The following is a 26,919-nucleotide window of genomic DNA, read 5'->3' on the forward strand; positions in this document are numbered from 1 at the left end:
GTCTTTCTTAACTTTTTTTTTTTTTTACCTCCTCCTTTTCTAGGAGAAAGTAAACTCAGTATCATCATTTATGTAAAGGATTGAGTGGCCACCATGAGGTAGACATAGTGGAAGGAATTCAGAGATATGATAACTACTTTCTGGGAGATGCTTACAACATAGTGGAGTATGAGAAATATAAAAGTAACTATGGGGCTGTGTATGAATGCCACTTGCGTGGTATAAGCCTTACAGTAAATATTATATGGACAGATATGTTTTGTTTGGTCATTTAAAACTTCGCAGTGTAGGTGACATTTTAAGAAAAGTCTTGAGGGATGGCAGAGCTAAGGAGGAATGAATTCAGGAAGAGGGAACAGCATTATCATAGAAGCTACTCATATAAAAATTGTTAGATAAAATTTGAAGGAGGACATAAATTTGGAGTAGACTCCTGTACAGGGTTCAGTAAACCAAACCAATATGAAAGTACTCTTGCTAAATGTTTAATGAATAGCTGGCCTTCAGTCAATTTCTACTATTGAGTTTCAGTCTATCCTAAGTAGCTATCTGATTCAAATCAGTCAAGGTGCTGAGCTGTAACCCATTAAGCTATCCATATGCCTTATTTTTGTTTACTATCCATAAATAACTGTCTGATCATGTTGCTGGAAGGAGGTCTTTGAACTTGTGGTCGTGTAGGCTGCCCAATTTTAGAGTTGTTAAAGCTAATTATGATTTTTAAATTAGTTGCAATTTGTCTAGGAATGGTCTAATGAGAGTGCTACCAGTACCACCACTAGACACTAGATGTCACAAGTGAAATGAATTCTAAAGAGTCTCTGCTTTTGTTAACATACTTCGGATTTATAGTTCAAAATGCAGATTCCTATACCCCGATAAGGTCCAGATACCATTCCTTAAATGTCAAAGGCCAGACAAATAAAAACATAACCTTTTATCTGTAATTTTCAGTTTATATAACGAGAGGCCATTTCCTCCACAGTAGTGATTACCCAGCATAGAAGGGGACTCTAGATACTGGGAAACAGCAACAAAAAAATCCGGCCTGCTTCCCATCCTAACTCCTAATATTATAGCTTTTCAAAATGTAGATAGATGTAGCGGGCTTGTTATATTTCCTTCATTGTGAGTGCTTTAGAACATTTAGTTAGCAGAAGTGGTGTAGAAGGAGGTGTTGTATTGCATTGACAAGCTGTGTTTATTTTGACACAAACTTACTTAATAGTTGCTTTAGGTACTACAGATGAAGTCTTCATGCTCAAGGAGCTTAGAGTTTAAGGAAGAGGCATTCCCAAACAATGAATTCTTATTTAGGGGATGAATAGTTTGTTGTTCCTTCACATTGGGTAGAGTTGTAAGCCAGATTTTGGTGGGATCAAGCAAAAACAAGCTCAGGACTCTGCAACACAGAATCTTAAAATAAGAATTAGATGATTTAATAAAGTTCTGTGATTCATAGGATGGACTTGGAGGTGATGTTCTGGAAGTTACACTCAAGGTTGAGGTCATTGAATCTTTCAAAACGGCTGAGATGAAGAAGAGAAAAGAGAGGGCTGAGTGCAGGACCTGGGGATTATTCTAATCCATGAAATAGGGGGTGTATAGGATTCAACCAGAGAAACTGAAGAGCCATCTGAGACCAGGAAATTGAATTGTCACAATTCCCACTGTGATAATTAGATATCAAAATGAATAATTGTTCCAGGCAGGCAAATTTGACTGTTTAATAGTAACAGCGGTAATGAAACCCAGTCTCTTTGCGAGCTGTAATGTATAGCACTATCTTCAGCTCTTTAAAGAGCTCTATTTTGCTCTTCATAGATGAAGTCTTCACTCAAAGCAAGTGTGTGCTATCTCAATATTGTCAGCATTAGTTGGTTAACTTCCCAGCATCAGTTTCTCTCACTTACCCTGCCAGAAGCACTGCATTTGTTCTTTGAGTGATTCATCTTTCATTTTCAGCCATGCTGGTTCCTTAAAATTTATTCTGCCATTCAGCTCTGGGATACCCATCACCTTGATTGTTTAAAAGATGGGTGTGTGAATGAATCCAAGCCAATGAGATTCGTCACTGGGACTGCAGAAAAGTGGATTTTTTTTTTATTAATACCCTGTGTTATGGACTGATTTGTACCCCCAAATTCATATGCCAAAGCCCTAATTTCCAATGTGAGTTGAGATAGGGTCTTTAAGGTTAAATAAGGTCATAAGCGTGGAACCCTAATAATACAACTGATGTCCTTGTAAGAAGAGGAAGAGACACCAGATATGTCTCTCTGTCTCTATCTGTGTACACATAGGAAAGGTCACAGGGAGAAGGAAGCTGTCTACAACCCAAGGAGAGGGTCTCACCAAAACCCAGCTCTGCTGACACTTGATCTTCCAGTCCCCAGAACTGTGAGAAAATAGGTGTGTTTTTTTAGCCAATCTGTGGTATTTCATTATGATTGCCTGAGCCGACTAACCCAACTTCCCACATGCTAGGCAGGCCACCTTCTGTAGTTAAACTTTGTAGCCTACATATTCTAGCCACCATCTTGGGTCCATGAAGGACAGGTTAGCTTGGGAATAGAATCAAAAGCAAAGCTGACAAATGGAGAGGGAGGAAAGCATCCCGCTCAACCCATCGTTGTCCAGTATGCAACCTCTGAAGATGTTAGGGGTGGGCCTGCAATGTTTATTTTTTGCTCGAACAGCTTCCATTTTGAGGTTTTTGTTGCCTGAATCACAGGAGTTCTAATCAATACAGGCAATAATACTTGTGTATGAGCTTGAGTGGTCTAAGCATCAGAAGTTCCTTTTCTATGTTCATGAATTTATGAGATTAACATAATACTGAAAGTTGCTTACTTCCAGAGGTAGGATGGCTTTTTTGAGAAAAACGCCTTGGTTGAATGAAAAGGAAGGTTTATTCTAAATTAAGGGGTCTGGGGTGAATAGTGGAGGAAAATAAGGATTCAGGCTGTGTGTAATCACTTTTGGTTCTACTTCAGATTACCCCACAACGCATTTAAAATGAATTTTTTTTAGAAGATTCCAGCACCTAAACCAGTTAGAATTAAGATTGCATGTTATTATCAGATATGGTTTTTACTTGCCCAAAACAGTATCCACTCTTATTAAAGATGTGTATATAACCACAGAGTCCTAATTTTTGTAACTATTCACAAGACTGTAATTGTCTCTTATGACCTCCTACTTTCCAGTATCTATTATATATTCCTCTTCTTTTCTGACAGTTTTGTAGCCAATTGGTGCTCCTTATTCATTAGAGTGACCCAAATCTTCACTGCTGAATAAAATATAGTCACTAGTTATGAATTATATTATTCCCCATTCTGTTGGTTTAAATTTATTTAAAGTCATAGGGGGTGGGATAAAACTTCAGGTATTAAATCTTACATCTCTCTGAGGACTTGAAACTACCACACTACTTCTCCACCCCCCGCCATTCCTACATCCCTTCACCTTCTCCCTCCATTCTCTTCTCTTTCTTTCTCCCTCCCTCTTTCTCTTTGTAATTCAGTTGAAAGAGATGGTGACTATCTTGATGTTGTAATATTTAATATATTTCTAGGAAAAGCAACTTGGAATATACATGATACACAGGGAAATTGATGTGTCAGCATCCCTCAATAAGCAGCTAGCTGTTCAACAGTTCAGCCCATGTTGCTTGTTGCCACTAGGTGACAGTCTTTGCAAATATTTTTTCTGAACAAAACATTCCTGGCACAGAAATTAAATTCTGTTGGAAGAGGTGGTTTCAGTTAGATTAGCCAAATGCACATATTTTTTTTTTAAATCCTGAGACTTGAAGTTCTTCAAAATCATAGTTACCCCTCATCTGGAATACTCTTTCTCTACTTAATTCACTATTCTCATTCTTTCCTCTGAAGAGATCTATGACTAATGTTTAAGTCATATGCATATAACACACATTCAGGAGTCAGGATCTGTGTTCCTACTGCAGGCTCTGTTACTTCCTAGCTGTGGTTTTCTTTAACCAACTAGTTGGCCTTTCAGAGCCTCCATTTCCCTATGTACAAAATGGGATAATCAGTGTACCTGATTTAGTATGTGTGAAGCTTAAATGAGCTAACACTCTTAAAGTACTTAGCATAGTGTCAGCAAATATTAGTTGTTATTTTTGAGAGCATTGTCTTGACTCAAATGTCTTTTCTGTTGGGACCCTTTTCTGAATTCCTAGCCTAGGGCTTGTCTTCTACATAGAATTCACAGCGCTCTGTGCTTATCCTTCAAAACATTCTCAAAGTATTCTCAAAATATGAGAAAAGGAGAAAGTGCTTTGTGGGCTTGAGATATTCCATACAGTCAAATCTTTGTTTTGTCTCTTTTTTTCTTTTTTTTTTTTCTTGTGGTGCTGGGGATTGACCCAGCACCTTGTGCATGCAAGGCAAGCACTCTATACCAACTGAGCTATATCCCTAGCACCTCAAATCTTTGTTTCTTCCTACCAGGGTGATGAGACTTCAGGCAGTTCTAAAATAGCTGTCTCCTTTCTTTGTACTAATGGTTGTACTTAATGGTCCACCACCTGGCAGACTGCCAGAATTGTGGCTTTATCACAAATGCATCCCATCAACTTGCCCACAACATGCTACATGATGCTTGCAGCATTTGGCCACTTTGATCAATTGTTCAGTCTGGTGAAATACTTTTCTGAAATGAAGTCCTGGAACTCATCAGGTGTCATCTCTGACAGTCATATCTTCCTCTGGCTTTCAGATTACCCAAGCAGCTGGGCCAAAGCCCACATCCTCCCAGAAAGAATGCTTCCTTGGAAATTCAGATCTTTGCAGTTTTGACACTAAAGTAATGCTCTTTCATTGTGTGTTAGATCAGGGCTGAATAATCTCTTGGGGTTGAGTAACTTTTAAATGTTAGAGGACAAACAGTTCCAGGGGTCAGTGTGCATTTAGCAAAGGTCAGAGTTCCTTATAACTACATTTAAGCCTAGATTATGTTCTGCTTTCTTGTGTGTTAGTCTGGAGGTTGGTGTCACTATCTTCCCCTCAGGGGAAGCAATCTATACAGAAATGAAGTATGGCTTCTGAATTGAATTGGTGTAATCACCAGCATTTTTATTATCTAGTCATGGATTGCTTAACAATAGGGCCACGTTCTGAGTATTGCATCTTTACATGATTTTTGTGGTTGTATGCATACCATAGAGTAAACTTGCATAAACTAGATGATATAGGTCAATCACTTGATGTGGACTCTTAATGTATTCAAGAGTTGTGGTAAAAATGAGATGGATGAGGCTACTGTTGATAAAACAGCATGCTCTTATAGTAACGTTTTATAGATAGGAGTACACTCTAAAATAAGGAGAGAAAGCATGGTATTATGAATACATAAACCAGTCACATGGTCGTTTATTATCAAATAATGGTTTTAATGGTTCTCAGCTTCACTGCTTATTGGTATCATGTGGCATCAGGCAGAATGTAAGTATCAGATATATTCAGGTGTTCCCTGAGTGACTTTAATTTACTGTGCATAATTATACTTTTATAGGACTGGCAGCTCAGCAGATTTATTTACACCAGTATCACTACAAACACACCAGTGATATGATGCATTACAGCATTATGATAGCTGTGACATCACTAGGTGACTGAAATTTTTCAGCTCCCTTATAATCTTATGGGATACTGTTATACATGTACTACTGTACATCATTGACCAGAGCATTGTTATATGGCAAATGATGATGTGTGATTAAAGGTGGGCATTATGGAAGGACCTGTGTGACTGTCATTCTCCCATCCACAAAATTCTTGGAAATGGAATCAGTGTTAGTCTTATGAACAGAAAAATAGGTTTTAAAGGTAACATTTTATTTTATAATATGGTTAGAATCTTAGATTTCAATGCTGCTTCCACAAAAAGTAACTAGTCCTGCTCTCATCTTGAGAAGAGTGATTTCCAAGCATCATTCTGTATTAAAAATACCTGAGGGTTTTACAAATTCTGATGGCTGGGCTGTACCCAGAACTAATTTAATCAGAAGGTCTGGAGTTGGATGACAGACATCAGCAATTGTTTTTTAAATCCTCAAGTGAATCCTATGTGCAGCAACGTTTGGGTACCTGAGTTCAAACAATCAGGAGATCTCTATCACACACTTCAGCTCTTCTTCAGTGCCTCTTTAGTTCAATGGTTCTCAACTTCACTGCTTATTGGTATCATGTGGCATCAGGCAGAATGTAAGTATCAGAAATATTTAGGTGTTCCCTGAGTGACTTTAATATTCAGCCATGGTAGAGAATCACTGGACCAGCTGATCATATAAAGAGGTAGGATCAAGTGAGTCCCTTAGCCTTTTTTTTCCTTGCTGTTAAGAGCTTTATGCATTGTTAAAATTCCTATTCAATAGCTTTGTGGAATGAATTTTCTTCCTAAGTTCATTTGGCCTTAAAGTTCAAACATTTTCACAAATCTCTGTGCAGTAGTAGTGTTGCCTGATAAAACACAGGGAATCCAGTTAAATTTGATTTCAGATAAATGAAACTTTTTTAAAAGTATGCCCAGGCAATGTTTGCAATGAATAATAAAAATTATTTACTGTTTATCTGAAGTTCAAATTGAACTGGAACCTTGTATTTTTTTAATTTCTAATTTTTATTTTTTTTAGTTGTTGATGGACCTTTGTTTTATTTATTTATATGCTGTGCTGAGAATCAAAACCAGTGCCTTATGCATGCTTGGAAACACTCATTGGTAGGAGAATATGGCTTATCTTTGGGAAAGACAGCAGTCAAATTTGGATTGGAGAGAGCACCATCCTATTAGTCCTCAGAATCTGGGATTTTTACTTTAGCTCTGACCCGTTCTAGCTCCATCAGTGGAAGATAAACATGCAGGGATTGGAGGTGTATGTCAGAGTATGTGTTTAGTATGCATGAAGCATTGGGTTCAATTCCCAGTAACTCCCAGCCAACCCCCCCCAAAAGGCATCAGCATATTAAGAATTATAGATTGCTTAAAATCCCCCAGTGAGCCAAGAAGATTTTCCTTTTGCTAGGGGTGTTGTGAGAAGTGCAGAAGAGGAAGGATATGGCTATGCAAGGAGATAGGACACAGAAGAGGTGAATACCTGAATCTGGAGTCTAGGATTTGCTTTCAGGAACCCTAGCTGCAGTAGTGCTGGGATTTCTTTTTTGTCATTTTGAGTCTTTTCTATGGTTTCAGACTTATTTTTCCTTATTCTTTTTTCACATTATAATTCCTTCTTAATCTACCTGAATATCAGATACCTTCTGCCCTGGCTGGAGTTAAGATTATTCCCAGCTGGAACTGTTCTCCTAGCCTAGTGAGTCCGAACTAATGGAAACTTTCAAAGTCCCTGACAGTCTTGGAAGAACCTTAATCTCAGGAGGCCTCTCAAGCAGTCTGGATGCCTTTTGGCCTGAAACTCAAAGGACTGTTCGACTCTAGCTCATTCCTGATATTTCCTTCCTCCCCTTCATCCCAAGAAGGACTAAAAGTCATGGTTGGTGTATTTCTTAGGCAACAGCAGTATCCATAAAGGGAAAAGGAGTGAGATTTCACAACAATTCCAGAAAGCAGAAGTTGTAGTTATTTTACCAAATTGATGCCTGACATTTTGATGAACAACTCTTGAGCACCCCCTTATAATTCCTCCAAGTAGAAGATGGGCAAACGGGTGAAATGTCAAATCCCTCAGTGCTGGTCCAAGTTAACTAATGGAAGGAGGTGAAACAGGTGAAGCACATTAACTTTTAACCTGATAACAGTGATTTTTTTTTCAGTAAGCATTGGATGTTTAAAAGAGAAATGTCTATTGGCAACAAGAAGACAAAACAAAAAGGCCATGGGAAGGGCTGAAGCTGGCCCGAATTATGCAACACACTTGCAGATCACCTGGGCTCACTTTGCACAGATGTTTTTATAGGAACAAGAGGAGGGGCAGGTATTGTAACACTTACATATTAGCAAAGTGGTGGAATGACTGTTTCTTCACCATGCTTCTCCTTTCTCATGTGGCTGGAAAAAAGAGGCTTTGGGTTAATTGTCACACTGAATTCAAGATAATCATATATATTGAGAATAGACCCCCATCGCTTCTCAGCCTTTTGGCTAAGATCAAGTGGAGAATAGACCTTTAAGTCCACATAAAATGAGTTAATTTGTCTTTTAAGATGCCAACACTGAAAAGCAAAAGTCTGCATCTCTATTTACTTATGAATAAAACAATCATTATTAGCTATTTTATTCCTAGATGAACAAACTCGAAACAATTTGGAGAAAATGCTTCTAAAAATCTATCTCCTTGGGTCTAAATGTTGACATTGTTTTAGCACATTCCAGGATTAATCCTTGTTTTTCCCAATTGTCTTGGTCTTCTAGTTCTTCTGGAATGTTTCAGTACTATCTCTGGGCAACACTTGTTACAGAAAGTGGAGCAAGTTGGGTTTCCATGTAAATTTGTGTACAAATTAGTAGCCCAACATTGCCACATACAGTGTAGGAAAAATCTTTGAGCCAAATTTAGAAATGGAATATGTATGGAATACACACATGCACGCACAGGTGCATGTGTGCGCACGCGTGCGCGCGCACACACACACACACACACACACACACATCTGGATTGTCAGCTTGTTTTAAAAATCAAAATGTTTCTTTATCCTGTACCCACATTCCTCATCTCAGTAATTCATTCTGATCTTTGTGTTGGTCTGGCTATTCTTTTTCTAGTTCATCACTGCCTCTTTTCATTGTATTATCATTCAGTAAGGTGAGTCACATATAAGGAGACAATTATATTACTTTCGTGCATTGTTCCTGTGTGCATTTGAATTTGCCAGAAAGATTTGATTATGATATGGCTCCATTGTCCTCCAACCTGATTCTCTGATTTTCTTTTATACAAATGGAATTCTCAATCTTGCTATAGATAATCTGATATTTGCTTGGGGGAAAGAACTCAGCTATATTGTAGCTATAAAGTTCTGTCATTTCTGTCATATTTCAATTAGTTTGTTTAAGGCATGAATGAATTTGTGACCAACAGAATAGCTCTTAAGTTGATTTTCTTCTTTGGCTGTATTTTCATTGGTGAAGAATTAATTTTGATCATTTGGATAAGCTCATCTATAAATGGAAAATGGAATTAGCAATTTGAATGTGGCTGCAAGTGTAGGCAAAATATAGAGAAGTAGTTCTCAACTTTTGGATCTTCACGACTTAGTATCAGACAACTTTAGCACTAGAAGGGGCCTCATGGACAATAGCTGGCCACATAATTTTACAAATAAAACTGAACTTATCATAAGTAAAGTAACTTGTTCTTGATCACACTATGGGTTGTTGTCAAGCTGGCACACAAACTCATCTCTATTGAATTTAACAAAAGCTGATATTATGTCCATTACCCTTAGTGGCCTTCAATTATATAATAGACACAATTTTAGGCTTATTTATCAGTTTTCATTGTTGTTTACTATTTATTTCTGGAAGCATTATTTATAACAAAATTATAACATTGTCACAACTATTTTATAAGTTTCAGAATTATTTGTGATAAAATTATAAATCATTTTGTAGGCTCTTTTCTTAAAAACATGAAGATGACCTCAATAATGAAAAATTTGTAATTCATATTTTAAGAAAAAGGATTTCCAAACAAAAAAGCTAGCAGTAGTTAGTTGTCTTTTCATGACTTTAGATGGCTTCTCCCACTCTTCTCTTTTATTATCTTGTGTACATGTTTTAATATTACTTTTATAATTGTTAAAATTTTTAAGCAGTTATATGCAAGAAACAAAAGCAAATCCAATCTGATAAAGACATGAAGCATTTATGTGATATTAAAATCTTTTCACACTTCATTCATTCCTGTGAGATGTGAAGACCATTTCCTGTGACCCAAATATGCAAACACACAGAGAAAAGATTTGACACTTTCCCACAGTAAAAGAAAAATGTCTGGTGGCCGTGACTACCAGGGGCATGTGCTGAGAGCTGTGACCAAGAGTGCATCCCAGGCTGAATGTCACTGTCTTTAAGGTTAAAGTCCCCCAAATCTCTCAAGGATGACCTCCTCACAGTATCTGACTAATCAACTTTCCCTATATTCTGGTATGGATTTTTATTTTCTCTGAAATTCTGAAAGCTAAAGAGAATTAAAAATTTAGAGTACTTTTGTCTGGTTCTAGGGAACAAAAAGGCATAAAAGTTAGTACCCACGCCCAACCTGTGTCCAGAAGGCAACAGCTGCATGGTTGCCAGGGGAAGAGTTTACTTGGAGGGTGAGAGAAAACACTTCTTAATAAATAATGTGTTTTTATGACTTCTGTTTCTGGGAAACCTGATATGTACAATGCACCTACACATATTTGAGGTCAAGTTCCAACTGTGTTTTTATTAAATATTTGACTGTTTTATGTGTTTTTAGACTGAATTTGAGACCTCGGTGATTAAGGTGTATGTCTGTAAAGAGTTTGCCTCTCTGTCTTGTCTCTCTTCTGTCTGTCTCTCTCTCTCTCTCTCTCTCTCTCTCTCTCTCTCTCTCTCCTTCCTTCCCTCCACACATACAAACATACACACACAAATACATATGCATATACACTCACACCTACATAGCCCATATACTTTACATATGTCTGTACTAAATTTTGTAATTAGTTGACACCACTTTCTCATGCTCCTTAATTTTATTTCTTAAGAAGGTAAAGCATCAAAAACCACTGATAGTTTGAAGTCAATCAGTGAATCAATATCTTCAGTTCTCTGATATCTTCCCTGAAAAGCTGGGCTGCTTGAGAGAATGCTCTTGATAAGCAAATCCTATATTTTGCTTCTGTGAGGAAGGCACCGTTTTACTTATTTCTTCTCAATATTGGAAGAGACACAAGTTCAGATATTCTGTGACCCTGGAGAAATATACTAAATTTCAATAAAATATCATGGCAGGTTTTTTTTTTTTGAGTGTGTGGGGGTTATCAGCAGTTAATTCTTAGAAGGAGTGCTTCATTTGTAAACTTTTGGCATGTTTCTAGATTTCAGGACCTCATCCATATCTCTCTCTCTCTCTCTCTCTCTCTCTCTCTCTCTCTCTCTTCTCTCTCTCTCTCTCTCTCTCTCTCTCTCTCTCTCTCTCTCTCACACACACACACACACACACACACACACCCCTAGCCCTAATCTACATTTACACACCAGTACTGCAGTTAGGCTAGAACACTTCTGCTGATTGGAAGAAGTCCTTCAGGCAGAGCCTAGTGACAGTTCACATGACACAGGAGTGAATCCCTCCCTCTGGCTTTTTGGCTCTTTCAGGGTTGAGAATAATGAGCAGTGCCTTCAGCATGGGGTGACTGATGCTCTGACTCATAGGAGGGTACTCAGAAGTGGCACCTCCACTTAGAAGGAAGAGAATGGACAAATTCCCAGGCTGCTCCATTCAGTTGTTTTCAGGTCTCCCTGGAAAGAAGCTTCATTCATGGTTATTCTTGCTTCTCACTTTACAATGATGCCTCTGAAACCTTACAATTCTCACCCTAAAATAATACATTTATACATTGATAGTTATAAGTATTGGAAAGGAAAATTTCAAAAAGGAAATTTACCATAAGATTTGACTTCTTTGGAAAGTCTTTAAAGTAAATTTCAAATGATTTTGGTTTAGAACACTATGTGCGTTGGAAAATGAGTGAACCTTTTATCAGACCTCACAGTATGGAAAGTACTAATAGACACATTACATTATTTATAGGAAGAAAACAAGGGCATTATGTGGAACAATTTAGTTAAATTTCTGATTGAGTGTGGGGGATTGGGATATTTAGGAAATACTACTGACAAGTAAATCCATCCAGTCTTGCAATGAACAAATTTGGGAGAGGAAACATAGACAGGTCTTGGACTGAAGGATATGATGGAGGAAGCACCCAGCTTTAGAGGTCCCAAGCTGGCACTGTAAAATGGGAATCATACAAAGCTTGATTTTAGTCTCAGCTTAACTTCTTTACAGAATAAGGGCTTTGGAGCCACATTTCTTGGATCTAAATCATACTTTCACCACTTATTCTGTGAACTTAGAAAGGTTTTCTTATCTAAGAAATGGATATAATAATACCATCTGTGGCTGTTGTGCGGATTATATAGGATGTGATATTCAATGTGTTTGGAAAGGTGCTGGTGCTTCATTCTTATTAGCTACTCTTATTATATGAGTGACCTTAGCAAAGACTAGTCACTCGGCTGCCCCTATCTCAATATCCCCATTTGTAAAAGGAGAGGAGAAAAATACTGTAAGGATTAATTGAGAGGGTGTGTTTTATTAGCTTATTTTATCCTTTTTATTTAGAAAATTATAAACACACATGAAAGTAAAGAGACTAATGTGAATAATCCCAATGTGTACACGGTCAGACTTCAACAAGAATTTTTTGAGATTTTTGTTTTAACAATTTTCCCAATAAATTTTTTTTGGGATGTTTGCAATCACATCACAGATGGTATACCATTTTTCAGTATGCAAGTGTGGTATTGTTTGAAAGATGTTCACAATGATGCTTCTGTGTGGAGCCTCTTCGCAATCTTATTTTCGCTCCTTTCATCAGGGGATGAAGTCTGTTTTTGAACCCCCTTCAACCTAGGCTGGCCTTCTAGCATGTTATGTCTAATAGATGTGACAAAAGTGATGTTGGGAGATTCTAAACTCAGGTTTTGTGATTTCTAGGCAGAAGAATCATTGAGCGGAACCCAGCCCTTAGTGCTGACTTTACAGAATTGTAAGTAAACACCTCCACAATGTTTGGAGTGGTTTATTATCAACTGATAGAGAACTAGCACAGTGATATGTTTTCTTAAAGTGCCTAAAGCAAGTCTTCAATAATGAACATGAAGCTTTTACCACCCTGTGCAAAGGACTTAACTCATAAGGCATGAGGCATTTTACAACCCTCAGGGAGGATGTCAGTGTTGTAGGGTCTGTGGAAAAAGCCTTTTGTGACAGTCATCCTAACTAGAAGCCTTCTGAGGTGGAATTATGTATTCCATCTTAAGGTCTATAGGATGCTGTTTCTTGGTTCTGAGCTTTATTGGGTTATAGTTCACTTTAGTGAAATATATGGAACATCTTAGGAAAAAACACACAGTGCTCTTTGCTCCCCTGCCCTCTGCAAACACATACATAGAAGGTATGCATACTTCAGGGGGTCGTGGACCAGTAAATGCATGGATACCAGTTAAGAATCTCTAATCTGAGGGCTACACAGACAACTCTAACTGCCAAGGAATATGTTTATGACTATTTCCAGCTACTTCTGACAGAGGCGGATCTGTTAGTATGGGTTTCTGGCTGAATTTCAGTTTTAGAGTCTTAAAACTTCTTGTCCAGTGATTTGTTTCAAGGTCTTTCAAACCTTTCAATTTATCCCTCTAGATCACACCCCTAGACCTCTCTTTACTCCAAGCATGAGTGAGAGTGCTCAGTAAGCTCATCTTCCCAGCAGAGCCTCAGCAACTTCTGGTGCTACCCATTGTGTTGGATGCCTCCAAGTGCCATGGCCTGTACATTTCTTGAAGATTCCGGCAAACATTTATTAGGCTTGGGTGAACTATCATTGTTGCCTTGGTTCATATTTTGCCACTGCTTTACTATTGTCTATCCTGTGTACTACACTTAATTTGCTAATGATCTTGTAATGGAGGTGGTTGGCCCTTTGGCCTTTGAATCCATCTTTTTCTAATACTCCATAGGGCCAGTAGTTTGAAGGACTACCTCACCTCAGTAGATTTGGACAGAAGGAAGCAAGCACATGTTGTGCTAGAGAACAGCCCCAACTCAAGTGAATTGAGAAATTGGAATGTCACTAAGTTTGATATTAGAGTAACTTTATTGTCTACAGAAGAGACCAGTGAAAGTTTGATTCTTGATCAACATATAAAGAATATAAAGAAGAACCTACTGCACATCTCCTTTCTTTTTTCTTTGCTTTCTTCTTTGTAATAGCACTTAACCACTATGGGTAATAATATACATTTACTTGTCTGTTGTTTGACTTTCTTCATTATAAAGTAAGCTTTATTATAACATGGACTTTTTTTTTAGTTCAGTGTTTAATTTCCTGAATAGTTACTGCCACATAGGTACATAGAAATGATTTTCATTTTTATTATTTTTTTAAAGAGAGAGTGGAGAGAGAGAGAGAGCGAGAGAGAGAGAGAGAGAGAGAGAGAGAAAATTTTTTTTTAATATTTATTTTTTAGTTTTCGGCGGACACAACATCTTTGTTTGTATGTAGTGCTGAGGATCGAACCCCGGGCCGCACGCATGCCAGGCGAGCGCGCTACTGCTTGAGCTGTCGCGACCCCTTGCCCGCAAGGAAGACGCAACTCAGGAATCTTCTTTCAGCAGTTTATTCAGGCCTTGATTAAAGTATCTTTTAGTGACCCCCCTCCTACTCCCGAGCGCCCAAGCACAGCCTAATAAAGCCTCCTACGTACCATCTTAAGCCGCCACGTGGATCTTTCTTATAGGGTGGCAAGGGATAGCGTGCCAACTCTCCACAAAAGAATTTGTTTACCACAGGCCACAGTGGAAGCCGGCGCCATCTTCTAATGGCGGCCACAATCTACAACAATGGCTTACCACATTGAGCCACATCCCCAGCCCCTGATTTTCATTATTTTTTAAGAAATAGATGTTATTAAACTGGCATTTTCCTAAATTCTTCAAATTTGGTATTTGTAAGAATCTCCTAGGAAGGGTCTTTAAAATATGTAGCTGTCTGGCCTATATCTTTGGAGACTCTCATTCTTAGTGTGAAAGTTAAGCTCCAAAATTGGGTATGTATATAATTAAACTCCAAGTGATGGTAAGGTAAATGGAAGCTTTTTGAAAAAGGTATTGTATGTGACTTATATTCCCTCCAAATAAGGACTCCAAGAATACTCAACAAACAAGTTGACTCTCATTTTAGCAATTTGGGACAGATCAAAACAATGGTAAATCGAATCAAAACATATTCAAAATAAAATAAATAAAGCAGATAATTCAATACCTCATTCTCATTAAAAACAGTTTTCTTCCTGCCCCTGCTATCTTTTTACTTTTTCCATTTTTATAGGTTTTACTAAAGAGATGTGTCTCACAAATGTAGAAAATTTGCCTTTACTATACATTTCTTTCAAACTGAGGAGAATTTGGTAACAGTCACTGAGAATGCAAAAGAAAATGCTTGGAAATGGGCAAACTCACTTGTCATTGGAATTTTTTCTTTAAACATCATATTGGACAATTAACATCTGTAACAAAAAAATCAGTTAATTTCTGGGGGAAATAATCAAAATAATCATTAAAATATGAATTTTATTGGTTCTTTTTAGTTATACATGACAGCAGAATCCATTTTGATATAATAATACAAGCATGGAATATATCTTATTCTAGTTAAGATCCTATTTTATGGATGTATATGATGGTGGGATTCACTGTGTTGTTTTCATATATGTACATGGGAAAGTTATGTCATATTCATTCCACTGTCTTTCCTTTTCCTATCCTGCTCCCTTTCTTCCAGTCTCCTTTGTCTAATCTACTGGACTTCTCTTCTTCCTCCCTCACTACTCCTTATTGTGGGTTAGCTTCTACATATCAGAGAAAACATTTGCCCTTTGATTTTTTGTGGATTGGCTTATTTCACTTAGCACGATACTCTCCAGATCCATCCATTTACTAGCAAATGTCATGAAGTCTTTCTTTTTTATGGCTAAGTAATACTTCATTGTGTAAACATACCACATTTTCTTTATCCATTCATCTGTTGAAGGGCACCTAGGTTGGTTCCATAGTTTAGCTATTTTAAATTGAGCTTCTATAAACATTGATATGGTTGCATTACTATAGTGTGCTGATTTAAAGTACTCTGGATGTATACTGAAGAGTGAGATAACTCAGTGGAATGTGGTTCCATTCCAAGTTTTCTGAGGAATCTCCATACTGCTTTCTAGAGTGGTTGCACCGATTTGTAGTCCCACCAGCAAAGTATCCCCACATCCCAATCATACTTATTTTTTGCTTATATTCTTGATAATTGTCATTCTGACTGAAGTGAGATGGAATCTCAGTGTAGTTTTGCATTTCAAAAAATATATAAATTGTTAAAAATATTTAAATTTTTAATTCTTTTTACTAAACAAAGAAATACAAATTTAAAGATGGAATTTTTTTCCTCTAAGTTTGGAAAATTAATATTTTGTGTTAGAAAAGGTGTGGGAAAACAGGTGTTCTTGTACACAAAAGCCAACACTCCCTACATGGCCTGGAACAAGTTTTCTGATGAGAAACTCAGAAATAAGTCTCAGAATTTAAAATGTGGATGTTTTTTGGACCAGCAACTACGTTTGAGGGACTGTATCCTTAGGAAATTATTAGACAACTGTATACCTTCAAGTATATTAATGGATGGACTATTTATAAAAGTCAAATATTTTTTAAAAATTTAATATTTATCAATTCAGTATTAATAAAACTGCTTGACATATATCCATATAATGAAAATAGCTGACATTAATTGAACACTGTTATTTGGCTGTCACTGTACTAAGTGTCTTATAAGGATTAACTCACTTAACTTTTGCAACAGTCCTCTGATAGATGGTATTATCTCATTTGAAAGATGGAGAATTTGAACCCTAAGGAGGTTGAGTGACTTGTTGAGATATCAGCAGGTAAGAGTTGTATTGAGATTGATACCTGACAGCCTGGCTTGAATATTTGGTCTTACAATCAACACGTCATAATAATATAACACAGCAACTGTGCAGAGAGGGTAAGGGTAAATTCAATAGAGGAAAGCAGATTTCAGAAGGACTTATCATAATGGAGCAGAGGAAGAAGGAAAATGTATAGAATGCTTGGAAAGAAAGGTTTTATAGAGCAAATTATTATATCAGGGGTTATTTGGGGGTCACTTTTGCTTTCTTTATGATTCTTTACAATTAAAAGTCTTATTGGGTATAAACCAAGGAGTGGGATAGCTGGGTCAAATGGTGGTTCCATTCCCAATCTTAGAGTAGTTTTGATTTTCATTTCTCTAATTGCTAGAGACATTGAATACTTTTCATATATTTGCTGATCAATTATATTTCTTCTTCTGTGAAGTGTCTGTTCAGTTCCTTAGCCCATTTATTGATTGGGTCATTTGGTTGTTTTTTTTTTTTTTGGTGTTAAGTTTGGTCTTAAAATCAGCATACTGTGATGCAGCCACATCAATGTTTATAGCAGCTCAATTCACAATAGCTGGACTATGGAACCAACCTAGCTAGGTATTCCTCAATAGATGAATGGATAAAGAAAATGTGGTATATATACTCAATGGAATATTATTCAGCTTTAAAGAAGAGTAAAATTATGGCATTTGACAGTAAATGGTTGGAGTTGGAGAATATTATGCTAAATGATATAAGCCAATCCCACAAACCCAAAAGCTGAATGTTTTCTCTAATATGCAGATACTAATTCACAATAAGGTAGGGGGCACTAGGGAAGAATAACATTACCTTAGGTTAGATAGAGGGAAGTGATGGAAGGGAAGGGGTAGGGATGTGGGGATAGGAAAGACAGTAGAATGAAACAGACATTATTATTGTATGTATATATGTGACTACATGACCAATATGATTCTGTCAAATGTATACTCTGAAAAATGAGAAATTATATCCCATCTATGTATGATATATCAAGGAGCATAAATGCATTCTACTGTTATGTATAACTAATTATAGAAAATAGGAATATTTTGAAAAAGATTCTTATTCAACCTGTATTTCCAAAAATTAGAAAAAAAATCTTTTTAAAAAAACGTTCAACCATTAGACTTGGTTTGTTTTGACAACATTGAGGACTTCCCATTTGACTCCCTTGATTTTAGTCTTCCCAACTCATGTTTCCTATAGCCAATGCCTTCACAAATTTAAATTCTTCCATCATTTAGTATTGGTTCCATGCCTATATTTTGGTGTGATATCCTGGGAGTTATAATTAAGGAGACAGAAATGAACAGAGAAGGAGTTATAATTAAGGAGACAGAAATGAAATAATTGTAGTAGACAGAATGAAGAGAGAGGGATCTCCACTCTTCAGGCTGGAGATACAAGATGCCCAGTTCTGCAGCCACCCTTGGGTTTATAGTTGCCTAGGTGACACATAAAACCAGAGGTTCTGGCTGCTGCAGGGGCTTCTATAAAGCACTTTGTTTTCTAGATGGAACCATAGATCTGGCTGTCATTGTTCCCTTCTCCCCCAGTCTTCCAGTTATTCAGTACATTTATGAGGATGTGATTTTTACAATTATTGGAGCCAGTTTGTGAACTGCAGGCTACAAGATGGGGAAAGACCACAAGATAGTCTGGCTTGAACATTGTGGTATTGCTCAACCAAACCCTGTTGAAGTCTACCTCCAGGCATTTTATTATGTGGGAAAACCCAACATATTTGTTTAGGCTACTATTAACTTTTTCATTGATTACCACCAAGCATATTCTCAATGGATACAGTACTCAAAATCTTCAGATATTATTTCTTTAAAATTAGAACTTAGAATTTGTCTGGTTTAATATCTTCTTTTTACATATAAAAATTGATTTTAGGGAGAATAATTGATTGGTATAAGGTTATATGCCTAGTTTTTTTCTCTTATAACTTTGCTTGGGGACACCTTCAGAAGGCTCTCTCTGTTGACTACAAGTCATAAGCAATATGACTTATGGTATATGAAGTCCAAAATGATAGATGAACAGCATCCTACAGCATCTCAATAGATAAACTGCCTGGAAAGAAATATGTCTGCTCCTTACCCTGTGCATGGGAACTGCTGGCTGATGAATTCACAGAAGATATGAATATAAGAATGCTTGCCTGCATGTGTTGGTAACTGCTCTTCATCATAAGCACTTACGGATTCATTTTGTTGGATGATTATGGTCAGTGATAGAAGTAGAGATGTGTGTGTCCAGGGCAGCTGGTGGAGCAATGAATTCATTATTTTTGTCTACAAGACCAGTGCTGTTACCACTGGAATATCTTTTGTGGATTTTTATATCAATTATAGCTAATGGGTCTAGATTTGCCACTTACATTTCTAAAATGAATTCCAGTGATATGACAGCACTTGAGGGTGAAGCTTAACAAGGAAGTAGATGGAAGTTGAGCATATTAAGAGTGAAGATTTTAAAAGGAAGTAGACTAAGTGTATACTGTACAACCACATCCACAAGATGTATATTCAATAACTTTATTTAAATGTGTGTTAAGAAGATCTTTTTCTCATGACCAAGTCATAAGATGACCCCAAAAAATAAGAGCATGATGCTGTAACCTAAACCCCTATGTTTCAAGTCTCAGTTCAGAAGTGACCTCCTTTGGAATGTCCCCTGGCCCCTTGGTCTGGTGCAGTACCAGCCAGTCTATGACATTGCTCCGTGTTTGTTCCTTCTTGGCTCATATCACCATCTGACTGTTATTTTATTAATGTCATTCCCTGTTCATTGCTTCTATCCCCCAACTAGCATGTCACTGTGACATCCTCAATGAAGATGGCAGGCCAGGCCACAGAGACGGAGTTCAAGAAATATTTGTTGAATGTATGAAAAGTGGCTAAAATACTCTAACAACTCAACCACTTAGTCAAATCAGTAAATTATCTCTTAAAAGTGAGATGGAAGATGGGTTCTCTCTAATAATGGTATTTATTAGTTCGTCAGCCAAGCACTTTGCACCTCAGTCCACAGAGTTACAACATACATGCATGGCGAAGATGCTAGGTGATAAGAACTGCATATGCCTTAGTCACAATAAAATTCATATTTATATATGCATATCTAGGTCAGGTGTACTTAACTTGCTTTTGCCTGAGTGATCAATGGTCTGGGTTACTGAGGTAAAGATACAATTTTAACTGTCATGATGATAATATTTTACATTTCATGGAAAAAATAATTATACAGATATTTTCACAGCTTTTGGTTGAGGCTGTCATCTATGCATACATATTCTTTGGGCTGTGACACCAGTGTAAAGGGCATCAGAAATCAGGGAAGTGTTAGCTTAGCTTAGGAAACCCACAGGGAGAGGAATTGAAAGGAAATTTAGGCAACCTTTAATAATAAGAGCAAGAGCTTGACTTTGTGCCCAAGAGAGAAGAGTCCCTAGAGAGCCCCAGAGCACTCCACCCCACCCTCAGTCATTTGGGATGTGGTGTAGTAAGATCATTATTAGGCTTGGAAGAACAGCTAAGCTAAGCTGCTAGCAAACTAAATTTTCAGAGTCAAATAAAATGTTAATTACAGATGTCAAGATTAGAGTTTGCTTTTCCCAGGCAAATTCCATGGGGTCTCTAAGCAACTTGATCTTTGAATCCCTGAGGTACTAAACATCTATAGAGAAGAGATCATTATCTTAATGTTGCAAGAATCCTCACCTTGAGTGCTGCCAAGTAAAAATCTAGCTTAACAACACAAACTACAAGGAATATTTCTTGTTTTTTTTTGAAGGCTGACATTTAAAACACAAGTTGATGATTGTTACTGTAAAATCTTCTAAAATTCTGAAACTATATATATATAAGGTGCCTTGTCTGACTTAAAGAAACAACTATGTAATCATCAAGATTAGATTTTAATGTTATGAAACCTTTCCATGCTCTACTGTACTGGTTGCTTTAAAAGTGTTTGTGATTTTACCAGAGAAGCACTTCCCAAAAGAGGAATTTTATGGATGTACACTGAGTCTTCATGTTCAGTATTCATATACATGAATTCATCTCCTCCCTTCTTGTCTCAGTCTACTAATCCTGATCACAGGGGATCCTTGGGACAAAATACAGATTAAATGACCAATGCCCAAGGCAGAATAAATTGCTAACATTCAAGCTATATTTGCTTCTTAGCACATATTGTTGTGGCTACAGAAACATAGATATACAAGAAATGTAAAACTTCACATTTTTCTTAAGCACCAAACCTCACATCAATATTCAACCCTCATTCTCTTGAGTAGAACTAAATATAAAGTTAGTCCCTTGTGGATAAACTCAGTCTTTCCTGATTTAAACTCAGCAGGCTGAGCATCCCTTCTCTCCATTCTTCCTGAGTGGCAGGTAGCATCGTGGCATTAGGGAGGTGAGTTAGCTACCAGAAACTCATACATCTCTCAGCAGCCAAGGAAACGATGCACAGTTCATTGCCTTGCCGTGCCTTGGGTGATGTGGCTGGCCAGTTTGGATTCTCTTGGCCCCACACATCCATGCAGCCTTTTTCACCTATCCTTTCATGCAATGCTACTTGCCTCCCCAGATCTAGGTGGGCAGTGTGTGTGTGGGGGGGGAATTCCCCTCTCCTATCTCATCATCACTCTCCTTTCACAGTTAACACTAGCCTCCTTTCTGACTCCCTGACCAGAATATCACTGTTGTCTTTTTTTTTTCTGATTCTATTTTTGTCTATCTACAAAAGTGTTCAACTTTGAAAAGCTCAATTTTCAGAAAAGTTGTAATAATAATAATAAATATATGTAATCCTTTATCTAGATATAGTAATGGCTAACTTGTAGCCTCATTTGCTTAATCTCTCTCTCTCTCTGTCCACACACTCATACTCACAACTTCTCCCCACAAAATTCTTCACCATTTATGTCCCAAGAACAAGACATTCTTCTGCTTTCTCAAATTTGGAAATTTAATATTAACACAATGTCCTTACTAATAGCTATGGTTTAAATATTGTTTGTCCCCACCAAAACTCTAGTTGGAAGCCTCGTTCGTACACAGTGTAGCAGTGTTAAAAGGTGATGGGGACTTTAGGAAGTGTTTTGGGACAAGGGGACACCATTCTTGGAGGGATTGATGCCCATCTCATGGAATTGACTAGTTACCATTAGCGTGGATTGTTAAAGTGAGACCACCTCATGTTGGTCTTATTTTTCATGCCTGCTTCCCTTCTGCTTCTTCAACATGTTATAATGCAGGCAGAGGCCCTCACCAGAGACTTGTATCAGGTGACTTCCAGCCACTAGAATTGTGAGTCAAATAAACCTTTTTTTTTTTTTTTTTGGTATGGGGAATTGAACGCAGAGGTGCTTAACCACTGAGCCACATCTCCAGGTGTTTTTATTTATTTTGATACAGGATCTTTCTAAGTTGCTGAGGGCCTCTCAAAGTTGCTAAGGCTAGTTTTCAACTTGTGATCCTCCTGCCAGAGCCTTCCAAGTCACTGGGATTACAGGCATATGTCACCACTCCCAGTCCCTTTTTCTTTTTGATATAGGCTCTTACTATTTTTGCCACTCTGGCCTCAAACTCTTGAGTTCAAGTAATCCTCCTGTCTCAGTCTCTGGAGTAACTGGAACTACAAGGATGCCCCTCCACATCTGGCCACCTCTTCTCTCATTACCCAGCATCAGGTATTTTGTTATAGCAACACAATGAAAAAAGACACTAATATACATGCATATTAAAGATTTTTCAGTTTTTCCAGCAGTCTCCTTTTCAATTTTTTTCCTAATCTAAGATTTAACTTGGAATCATTCATTATGTTTAGTTATCTTGGACCTTTATTGAGAATTGAGTAAAGGGGGCTTTAATTGAGAATATTAGTTCAGAAAATTATCAGAGTACAGAGAGGGAGAGGAAGTGAAACTGGAGAAGGCAATACTCATTTTATTCCTTAGCCCTTGGATTTTAAAGCTTGAAATTGGTTCTTTTGTCACTGCATTTTTTTGAGCATAGATGCCTATCTTGTGAGTAGTGACTTCCAGCAAAGGATGACTAGAAGCCTCCTCTTTGAACACACCAGTTAATATTACACTTTCAATTATTATCCTGCATATCTCAATGTTGTCACATAAAAATGGATTTGCATCTTCCTACTTAAGTGGATGTTTCTTCTTGGGGAGCTTTTGAGAGTTCCCTAGTGTCGCATTGTTCTGTCTTACAGAAGCCATTCCCTGGGAGGACAATGTTCCCTGCTTTCACTTGTTCACACTCTTTTCTGATTCTTTTCCTGTGGGGTATTATTGCAACTGAGGCTAGAGAGCAAACACTTTAGATTGACTTTTGGAAGAAATTCTTGAATAGTTATATGAAGCAGGTATGAAATCAGTGACATTGCAGATGAAAATTTGTAGGGCCCTGGTGAAGAACGAAATGCTTTCCCACAGACCTCACATAACTGAAAGGGTCAGTAGCAGCCTCAAGTTGTGTGTAGCAGGTTAGGAGTGTCTTAGCTTTATGATTGTCTCTGAAATGGATTTTTGGAGGATGAACTCAGTTTAATTAGAGCCCATAATATCTGAACTTTAAATAAGTTGCAGATTTTCAGCATGACAACTTCATTACTTCTGATAGGCATGCATTATAAAGTCAACAACTTTATGACAGTTAACTAAGGGTTCTTTGTGCTGTTCTAGACAATATTTTATTTGACATCAGGGAGATGTATAAATATTTCACTGGTAGAAACACTGAAGAGTAATTCTTCTTGTTCCAATAATAGCATAAACAATTGAGCTCAGATTCTGAGATTCAACCCTCAGAGTATATGTTGCTACTGAGATGTACAAAAAAAAAAAAAAAAGAAAGAAAGAAAAGAAAAGAAAAAAACTTCTTCCTTTGAAAGATAAGTTATAAACTGGAAAAAATATTCTCTATGCATCTATATGGCAAAGGGCTTGTATCAAGAATATACAAAGAATTCTTATGGTTCAATAATAAGAAAATGAAAATAACACAATTCAAATGAGCATCAGATACAGACAACTTTGGTTAATAAGCCCACAAAACATAGCTCAGGATAACTAACTGTAGGGATATGTTCACTACAATGAGATACTATAGACTAACTAGGATGGCTCAAGTTAAAAAAGAAATTTTAGTGACTCAGTTGTCCAACAATATTTGAATGGATAAACAAATTTTAGTATGTCCACACAAGCGTAGCCTACTCAGTAGTAGTAGAAAGAATCAAGGAACAGCATGAATAAATCCTAAAACAAATACACTGAGAAAAAAAAACAAGCAAAAAATGAGCTCACATTATATGATTTCTTTCATCTAAAACTCCAGAAAATCAGTAATGTACATAATTGAAAGCAGTGGGGGTGAAGAGAAGAGAAGGGGAGGGAGGGGTTACATAGGGACAAGAAAAAAACCTGCTGTGTATGATGAGTATATATTCTATATCTTGATTATGGTATTGTTTTCCCAGATGCATAGATGTATGGGAGAAAATATACAGATATTTGAGAGAAATTTGCAATATATTACAGATATAGGATGAGTATCAGAATATTACAAATATTGAAAGGCCATAAAAATCAATAATGAAAAGTGGAAGAAAATTGGCAAATATCTCTAAAGGGATGTATATGTGATTATAATAGCACAGAAGTAAAATGGTGGAGGTAAGTGGAGTTAGTGTTCTAACATCCTTGACTTTCTTAAGAATTCACAAAAGCAAACATTTATGTTAGATTCAAATTCAAGGTGAATATTAGGGCTGGGGATGTGGCTCAGTGACAGAGCTCTTCCCTACTATGTGTAAGAATATATAACTAATAAGGGAAATGTAATAGTAAAAATCCATAACATAGAAAAAAGGTATAAAAGAGAAAAAGATTTGAGAGCAGGGGAGGGATTCTAAGTTTGGATATGGAGACCCATAATTAATTATCATTATTGTTTTATGAAGTTAAGAGATATAGATGTATCCATAGACATTTTCTCTGAATTCCCATTGTTATGTATTACTTCTGTATCTCTGCTTCAGTCTGCAATTAGCTTCCTTCTAACAAATGTTTTTAACACTTATTTATATAAAAGTATCTTTAGGGCTGGGGATGTGGCTCAAGCAGTAGCGCTTGCCTGGCATGCGTGTGGCCCGGGTTCAATCCTCAGCACCACAAACAAACAAAGATGTGTCCGCCGAAATCTAAAAAAGAAATATTAAAATTCTCTCTCTCTCTCTCTCTCTCTCTCTCCTTCCCTCCCTCCCTCCCTCCTCTCTCTCTCTCTTTAAAAAAATAAAAAATAAAAGTATCTTTATTTTTGACTACTTCTAAAATTTTTGTTGGGCATTAAGTTATAAATCAATAATTTTCATTCCCTATTTTCCAGATACAGTTCCACTGTCTTCTAAATTCCACTACTTGTGTTGAGAAGTGGATATTGTTTAGGGGTTCTTGGACAGTGTTGAGAAGAGGGTATTGTTTGGGGCTTATTTGTTAGTCATGTTTATTTCTTCTTTGCCTACTTTTCTTTTTATTATTTTTGTTTTGTTTTTTAATTGATTTTATTTTTTTAAAATACATGACAGCAGAATGCATTATAATTCTTATTATACATATACAGTACAATTTTTCATATCTTTGTATATAAAGTATGTTCACGCCAATTCATGACTTTATACATGCACTTTGGTTTTTTTTTTTTGCATTACAATTCTTATTACACATCTATACCACAATTGTTCATATCTTTATTTGTATATAAAGTAGGTTGACACCCAATTCATGTCTTCATACATGTACTTCATACGTGATGTCTATCACATTCCACCATCCTTGCTAATCCCCTGCCCCCTCCTTTTCCCTCTCACCCCTCTTCCCTATCTAGAATTCATCTATTCCTCCCAAGCTCCCCCTCCCTACTCCACTATGAGTCAGCCTCCTTATATCAGAGAAAACATTCAGCATTTGTTTTTTTGAAATTGGCTAACTTCACTTAGCATTATCTTCTCCAACGCCATCCATTTACCTGCAAATGCCATGATTTTATTCTCTTTTATTGCTGTTTAAAAATTCCAAAGTGTATATATGCCACATTTTTTTTAATCCATTCATCCACTGAAGGGCATCTAGGTAGGCTCCACAGTTTAGCTATTGTGAATTGTGCTACTATAAGCATTGATGTGGCTATGTCCCTGTAATATGCTGTTTTTAAGTCCTTTGGATATAGACTGAGGAGTGGAATAGCTGATTCAAAAGGTGGTTCCATTCCCAGATTTCTAAGGAATCTCCATACTGCTTTCCATATCGGCTGCACCAATTTGCAGTCCCACCAGCAATGTATGAGTGTGCCTTTTCCCCCATATCCTCACCAACGCTTATTGTTGTTTGTCTTCATAATTGCTGCCATTCTGACTAGAGTGAGATGCTATCTTAGTGTGATTTTGATTTGCATTTCTCTAATTGCTAGAGATGATGAGCATTTTTTTTTATATATTTGTTGATTGATTGTATATCCTCTTCTGAGAAGTGTCTGTTCAGGTCCTTGACACATTTATTGATTGGGTTATTTGGTTTTTTTGGTGCTTGGCTTTTTGAGTTCTGTATATGCCCTAGAGATTAGTGTTATATCTGATGTGTGAGGGGTAAAAATTTGCTCCCAGGATGTAGGTTCTCTGTTCACTTCACAGATTGTTTCTTTTGCTGAGAAGAAAATTTCTAGTTTGATTCCATCCTATTTATTGATTCTTGGTTTTAATTCCTGTGCTATAAGTGGCCAGAAAAATTAGACAGATGAAAGAAATTAAAGGGATATTTATAGGAAAAGAAAAACTTAAATTAGCACTATTTGCTGACAGTATGATTCTATACCTAAAAGACCCAAAAAACTTCATCAGAAAACTTCTAGAACTAGTAAATGAATTCAGCAAAGTAGCAGGATATAAAATCAACACCCATAAATCAAAGGAATTTCTGTATATCACTGACAAATCCTCTGAGAAGAAAATGAGGAAAACTACCCCATTCACAATATCCTCAAAAAAAAAAAAAAAGATACTTGGGAATCAACTTAACAAAAGAGGTGAAAGATCTTTACAATGAAAACTACAGAACCCTAAAGAGGGAAATCCACGAAG

The sequence above is a fragment of the Callospermophilus lateralis genome, chromosome 5 (assembly GCF_048772815.1).
Source record: "Callospermophilus lateralis isolate mCalLat2 chromosome 5, mCalLat2.hap1, whole genome shotgun sequence".
Taxonomy (NCBI): domain Eukaryota; kingdom Metazoa; phylum Chordata; class Mammalia; order Rodentia; family Sciuridae; genus Callospermophilus; species Callospermophilus lateralis.